This window comes from Rhea americana, unplaced genomic scaffold (genome assembly GCF_003343005.1).
Source record: "Rhea americana isolate MKP2758 unplaced genomic scaffold, rheAme1 scaffold_264, whole genome shotgun sequence".
Classification (NCBI taxonomy): Eukaryota; Metazoa; Chordata; class Aves; order Rheiformes; family Rheidae; genus Rhea; species Rhea americana.
Genome location: NW_028186384.1, coordinates 23,167 through 30,687, shown reverse-complemented (window position 1 = coordinate 30,687; position 7,521 = coordinate 23,167).

The following is a 7,521-nucleotide window of genomic DNA, read 5'->3' as shown; positions in this document are numbered from 1 at the left end:
AGGCCTCCCGCACCCCGGGCCGCCGGCCCCGCTCCTCCGGCGCTGCCGGGGCACCCCCGGGGGCGGCGGGGTTTAAACCATTCCTCCGGTTCTTGGTTTGTGTGGTTGCACGGGCAGCCCTCGTCGCCCTCGCTGTGGTTTTTGTTCTCTGGAAACCTGAACTTGCTCAAAACCGCAGCCTCTTCTAGCAGAACAGGGCGAAAGGGCGGGTTTCCTGTGAAACCCCGCTTGGGCCCACGTTTCTGGAGCCGGTGGTCAACTTCATTCTAAGATAAAACTAAAATTTTAGGTCAAAACACTTCCAGAATCAAGAATCTTCTAGCTACTACCGATGAAACTTAGAAGAACTCTGTAACCCCCCACTTTCATAACAGGAAATCACCGAGATGTTCAAAATCCAGGCTGTACCTGTTGACTGGGCTATTGATGAGTTAATCTTTCAAGATCTGATTTGCATAAACTGGGAAATCGAAACACAGGCTGCACCACATGGACCCACTGCAGATCTGTTAACACACAGTCTGGTGTAGCCTTGATTTTCCTGAGCTATTGCAAGATACAAAGTAACAAATACATTAAAAACTGGTGGATATGTGATATCAACTTGGAAAGGGGAAGAAATTACGGCTAGGTTCCTCTTGGCTTTTATAAATTGCTGTTTTCTTACAAAAAAACTAATGTATCTTAACATTTTTGAAAGTTGTTGCTTTTTAGAAAAAGTCTTGTTTTCATGCGAATGTCTCTAATAGCAAGAATACAGAGGAAAAGCAATAGGGGAAATCCATGACATAAAAGGGCTGTCAAGCTGTGATAATGCGAGTGTGGGAGATTTCAGAAAGTGATGTATGCTATTTTAAATGTCTCCTGAAATCATAGTGCCAGAACCTCCACCAGAAAAGAAGAAGATTTTAGAATCAAATAAGGTTAGATTTGTAGATTTGAAAGTTGTCTTTATACAGTAATTTATTTCAAAGGTTTCTTTTTTCAAGTGTCCCTGAGTCTCCTGGGTGACAAACTGACCATTTTTATTCTATACCCAATGGCTTGGGGATTTTTTTTTTTTTTTTTTTTTGTAGTATACATTGAGATTATTTTCAATACAAGTGTCTCTACAGAACTTATGCTTGTACCGGATTGTAAAAACAGTTGAATAAAGTCAATACATTTCATGACTTGTCTGCCAACATTTCTAAGATGTCTGAATCTACGTGCTCCTTCCTTTGGTATTAACCAAAATCTAGAGAGACTGGGAAAGCCTAGCAAAGAGCTGTCTAATTGGAGCTATCTAATTTAGTTAAGGTTGGCAAAGCAACCCGTGCCAGCTCTCAAGGGGCAGCCCGGCTAGTGCCGTTGCAGAGGAATGCAATGATTTAAGACTATGATTTTCCTCCAGATCTTAGCTTCATAAAGTTAGCAAGACCATGCTTCCTATTTTTGCCCTACTGTTACAAGCCTGTCCTGCAGAAAGACAGACTTTGGCCTGCAGCAATTTAGATTGCATTTGTTCTTCCCACAAATTTAATCCAAGAAAGATACCCAAGGCAGAGCAATAAACATAGAACCATGGTTTTACAATCCATAAAGAAAATAGGAATGAAGAGTCCAGGCCTTTTGTAAGTAAAGTTAATCAAAAGAAAGTGAAGACTGTAATTATGATGCTGGCTGAAACATAAGTTATTAAAATAATACAGAGAGTTCAGTGTCTTAGCAATCAGACTTCTTCAACAGACACCCCTCTCTGTAAGTGCAGAGAAAACACAGATTTTTTAAAGATCTTTGTACTTCCTCCTTGTACCAAACCATTAATATTTTGGTGCCGGTTGCACCAGGGATTCAAGATACTCATTTCTGATCTGCAGCATACTCTCAATAAAATTGAGTTTACACTTCAATAGCTTTCTTTCTTTCATTACTCCTTTTAATATCATGTCTTGGCCTCCTGTGGTGGCTTCCACATTCAGCAGTTTTGCACGTCTCACATCCTTTCAGGACAAAATGTCATTTTTTAAAAAAAAATCTCTTTTAAAACTACAAGCTCAAAGGTAGAAGGCCTGGTGTTCTGGAGAATCACACGTTCTGTACCATACTGTTGAAACACAAAGCAAAAAGTAGAAAATTAGCTGGCAGCTCTGTTAGTGCATGGATCATCCAGTTAAAAGACTCAACAAATAAAAATAAAATTATGTAAAAACAGAGCCAGCTAGGCTTAGATTGGACTTTGTCTCTTAATTAACAGCTCTGTCTGGAACATGGTAGCAGGCTCTGTCAAGGAGACAGAAATGCAAGGTGTTGTTTAGACAAGCACCTCGGAACAGTAGCTAACACTTCCAAATCCCTAAATGTCATTAGACAGCATCAGGCTGTGCTGGCAACATGAAATCCAGTCCCTTTTTTAAAATGATTTAGAAATTTTCCACTTGACCCTGAATCTCCCTTTAAACACTGTGGTTTTGTAATCCCATTCCCCTCTTTTTCGAAAGTTTCTCTTGCCCCTTTTTGCTAAACGAAAACCAAACATAAGCCAGGGAAAAGGACAGGCAACGAGGAGGGACTGTTACAGTGATACTGCGTGTCTGTTGTTAAGCATATAAAATAAATAAATGCTTTCATTCTTCGCTCTGTTACGGCAGTCCTACCCCTAGTACGTAATGGTACAATGCGGTGTGTGATTGCACACCTCAGGCAGCATATCTGCATTAGTCAGAAGTAAGCAGAAGGGCGATCCCTGATCAGTGCCACTTAAAGATACTAGTTCAGGTGTGTTCACTGCAGAAAAGCTGCCCTTTTACTATTATAACCCCGGGCGAGGCTTATATGTCAACCAAGGAAGTGTCTGGATCATATAGCACCTAGCATGACAATGTTTTTTGTTCTTCCCAGCATACACTGGGTCTAAATGCTATGTTTTCAGCTGGAACTGGATTTGCTAAGTCTGTGACAAGATTGCTGAGACTAAAACAGGTGCTCCATGCATACATTTATGAGTACCTTGTTTGGGAATGCATGTTTGATCTTTCCATTTTTTTAATACAGACATTTTAGTTTTGTTTTTTTGTGAGGCTAACTCAGTGTTGAAGCAGAAGTAAGGAATACTAAGATAGGACTGCTGCGGTGAGAGATGGTAATGGGAAAATTAAGAAGGAATCCCAGAGGGCAGGAGATAAAAGGAATGAAGTAGATAAGTGGAAAAGGTGAATAACAGTGTCACGGGCAGGGGCAGAAATTGCTGCAATAGAGGCTGACTAGGTAGTTGTCAGACAATAGTAAAAAATAAAATAAAAATAAGATAAAAGAATCTCAGGGTCCAAACATCAGGGAACTGAGGCTTTCTGCCAGCTGATCTGCCGGCTTTCAGGGAGCACAGGGCCACGTATGCCTCAAGACAGCTTTAGCACAATGGAAACGACAGCACATTCTGCTAGGAAAATTTTTTGGGGGGACTGCAGCTACCTCATTTTAGGTGTATGTTACAGCAGAAGAGTTAAAACACCTGCCCCAATTAAACAAACCACAACCAAGAAGAGAACAGATTTGCCAGTGCATCTGCATCTGCTCTGGGGGCTCCTGCCGGCATGGTTAGGCTGGCCTGGGGCTGGGCTCTCTACGCCTCCAGGGTCTGCAGAGCCGGCACAGCTGGTGTCTCCGCCAGGGATGCAACGGCGGGACGCTTGTCCTCCCAGTGTGATTCACGGATCCTGTGCTTACAACCATGCTGTTCACCAGCACTGCCTTCCCTCTCGGAGCAAAACGGTCTAGGAGAAACATGCTACAATTCATTCTCGAGAAAGTGCCGGATCCTAACCTAACCTAACCTAACCAAACCAGCCTGTCTCTCCCTCAGCTGCTGAGTACTCCCGGGACCTCCAGAGAGAGCGCCCGGGGGCCCAGAAACCATTTATACTACTGGTGTTGACGGCCCCCAACAGCATCCTCCCCTGCTTCCGATGGCACAGCTAGCCTGAAGAAACAGGCAGAAAACCTAATGAGCAGAAATTACCATACTGTCCCAAAAGGCTCAGCATGAACTAGGTTCACTAGTTGCTGCTTTGCCAACTAGCGAACAGCGTTGCTAGAGCAGTTAGCATTCACCTCAGGTTCACACAGCTTTTGTATAGCCCCAGAGAAGGGAACATTCAAAAAAAATGTCCTGAGGCAATGCATAGCAGAAGCCTAAGAATCCTACTGCATGAGTCACTGACCTCCACACACTGCCTCTATTTAGCCTTTAATTAATAAGGTTTTACAGTTCTATGGCACTTTCCATCTGGGAAGATCCTAAAATGCTGTGAAGATTAAGGTCACGCAGCACTATTGAAATGCAGTTCCCAGAGTTGTGGGACTATGTAGGAAAGGAAAGTTTAGCCAAGGGCACTGGGAAAAGAAGTCCTTACTTTTAGATTGAGTGTGTGTTAGATCACTGAGGTATTCCCTATGCAGGGAGAATAGATAAAAAGATTTTAGTTTCATAGGCATCACTTGAATAAATAAACATCACAGATTGTTTCCTTTACCCAGGGGGGATGCAGTGCAAAACAAACATCGATTTATTTTAAGTTATTAGAGGACCCAAGTTAAACTACAAATCAAACCATTACTGGGATGATGCTTGCCTCCTTCCTGAGGAAGAAGTTATCCCCAAATGCCGGACACGGGGCAGAAGTCAGTGGAGGAAACCAATGTCACACAGCCAGCACATAACCCTGCATTCAGGGCACCAGCCTCCTCTTTCACAGTCAGTCGAAACTCAGGCAGGAGCCTTGCACAAGGCTTAAGCAGGGTAAAAGCTGGCTCCAAGCACAAGGACAGGAGCGACCGCCAGCCGCACACTATGTCCCTCTTGTTAAGCCCTTGGCCAAAAATGCTGGGCACGCTTGAATGCAAAGAGGTTTCAAAGGAATGTCAAAATCCTCTTTTCCTCTGTGTAATTCCAGCCTATTTTTATCCGCCACTTTCTGGAAGAGATACGCGGGCATTGCCACAGCTAGTTGTAAACTTTCATTGCTTCCCGAGGAGAAATTGCAGGCAAATTACAGACTAGTGCACTCTTTATGCCTCTTGCTGCTTGGGGCCTGTCAGGAGCAGCGAGCTCTTTTCTAACCCCTCTCCCCCCGCCCCGACTTATACCTCACCGCTGGGTCCCCTTCATGCTTCCTGATGAATAGAAGTGAGGCGCCTCTGTAATTAGTACGTACAGCGTCACATTCCCCACCAGGCAAATTGGATGCCCAGGCTGAGTAGCTCACTGGGCTGCTGGAGAGCAGAATGGGGGAGGTTTCCCTGCTGCAGCAGCACCCAAGGGGAGTGCTAGCAGATACTATGAGAAATAAATAAATAAATATGTATGAACTGTGTGCAAGCGGAGAAACTGAGGTAGAGTAGGCTAGTGCCATTCGCAGCAGCAGACACAAAGCCAGGGCTCAGATATTTTTGGCTTGCACCTCGGCGTTCAAACTCTCAGGACCAAATACCTTGCTGGAAACATGCACTACACTGCAGGGCCTTCTCCTYGTGCAGCTGGAAATTTTGCGATCATGCAGCTATTTAGGCACCAAAGATTCATCCAAAGGGAAAAATCTCATTGTCAAAGTGAAATGTATTGCCACCAAAGTGTGATCAAAGAGACAGCTATCATCTTAAGTATACTCCTGAGCTTTGGTTTCAGACAAGAGAATTATCAATGAGAAACCAATCTTATAAGGTAGCTGCTATTGACAGGGAAATAAAAGGAATATAGTTCTTACCAGGCAGCCCTAAGTTACTCCAAAATTGCTGTCAGCTTGAAATATCTTGCTGGTAATTTGTTTTCAAATTCTTTCTCCCTAAATTTGATTTGTTGCTGTACAGTGGCAAGATCTATTTTACATGGCATCTCAGAGAGTATTCCTGTTGTCCTGTCTGATTGTTTGTGAGCTATCGCTTCTGGGATTTGGCAGCATTTATTATAAAAAGGGGAATCATCACCTGAAAAGTGGACTTTGTCTGAGGAAGTAGTATCTGCTGGTGTCGTAAATAGCACCTAAGATTACTGGGAAGGGAATTGTCAGGGATAAATCACATTTCCTCCTCATCTTTGAACTTGACTGCATGGGAAACAGGCCACGGTCTGGGGCTTTTGCCAGCACTCTTCCCCTGCCCCAGGCTGGGGAAGGACCAGCCTTGCCACCAGAGCACCCAGTGGGGCAGCAGTCGCATATGGTTGGGTGGGTGTTTGGACGTTGCCTGTGCAGCTCTTAAACTGCAACTCATAGGTTGTCCTAGCAGGGCTTGAATGAATCCCTTCACCAGGGTCTTTCTCAGCCAGGGGAACAGCAGCAGATGCTCTCACCTCCTCTGGTTGTGTAGCATGAAGATGAGCATCACACCCAGCAGATTTATCTGAGGCTCTCCCTTTGCTATACCAAGGAAAAAAGACAACAATGCTGACTTACAAACTGTCTGGTTAGGAGTCTGTGTCAGCTCCTGTTTGGTACCTCTGGGGCTCTCCATGTCTCTGAGCTGCTGTGCTCCTGGTCCTCCAGAAACTTAGTCCCTGCATAGGATGTGTTCTACACATTTGCCACAAATGTAGCACCTTGAAGCTTAAGTCTTATCTCTCTGTTCCAACACACCACCTAGTTTTATGTTGCAGATGTGAAGAGAAATAACAGCAACTCCTTGCTCAGGCATTCTCATGCCCCAACACACATCTGCCTCCTCTCCTCTGCTTTCCCTATTGATCTCAACCCACTTTATAACGTGGTTTACACAAATTCAGAGAAATGTCGATTTTGGAGCAAGGCTGTCTGTGCATCAGGGTAGCTTGGGTTAGTTATACTGCTTTAAAATGTTGGCAGAACGGATGGCCTCATCCCAGACCACCGGAGCCCAACTAACAGGTGCTGCAAGGGGCCAATGGGCCGCTGGAGATGGAGACAGGATTTCACCTGGGCTGTGTACATGGATATGTGAGAACAAACAAGAAAGAAAGTCTACGCCCCTAGCAATTGCTTATTTCTGGATCTTCCCAGGAAAATATTAGCAACTTTAGGGTATATTTTCCAGCTTGTTGGTTGTACCTGTAGCTGGCAGTGCTCTAGAGAAGGTGGCTGCAGGTGCCGATGTCAGATGCTTTAGATGATGCCAAAAGCTTGGGCTGCCCTTTGGACAGTGTTGGTGCAACCCAGAGCATGGAGAAAAGTGTTCAACACTGATGAAGAATTACACTACAACCACTGAGGCACTCCGGAAAACTAAAATTTGTTGCAAATGCTGTTGAGAGCAGCCAGAAAATACAGAGCTAATACAGATGGCTGTAACTATGCCACACAGTTTACCCTGACATCATGTCAGGGGAAGCTCTGCTTAAGCAATTTTAACATCACGGAAATGATTGAATCTGGAAAGAAGAGAAAGAACATAAACCTCCCACTATTGTTGCTTGCAGAAACCAACAACAGGAAGAGCCAGTTAAAAAGTCCTTGAGGCTCAGCGCCATTATTCCTCCCTGGAAACGAGCCACGGTCAAAGGCACAGAAACAACAG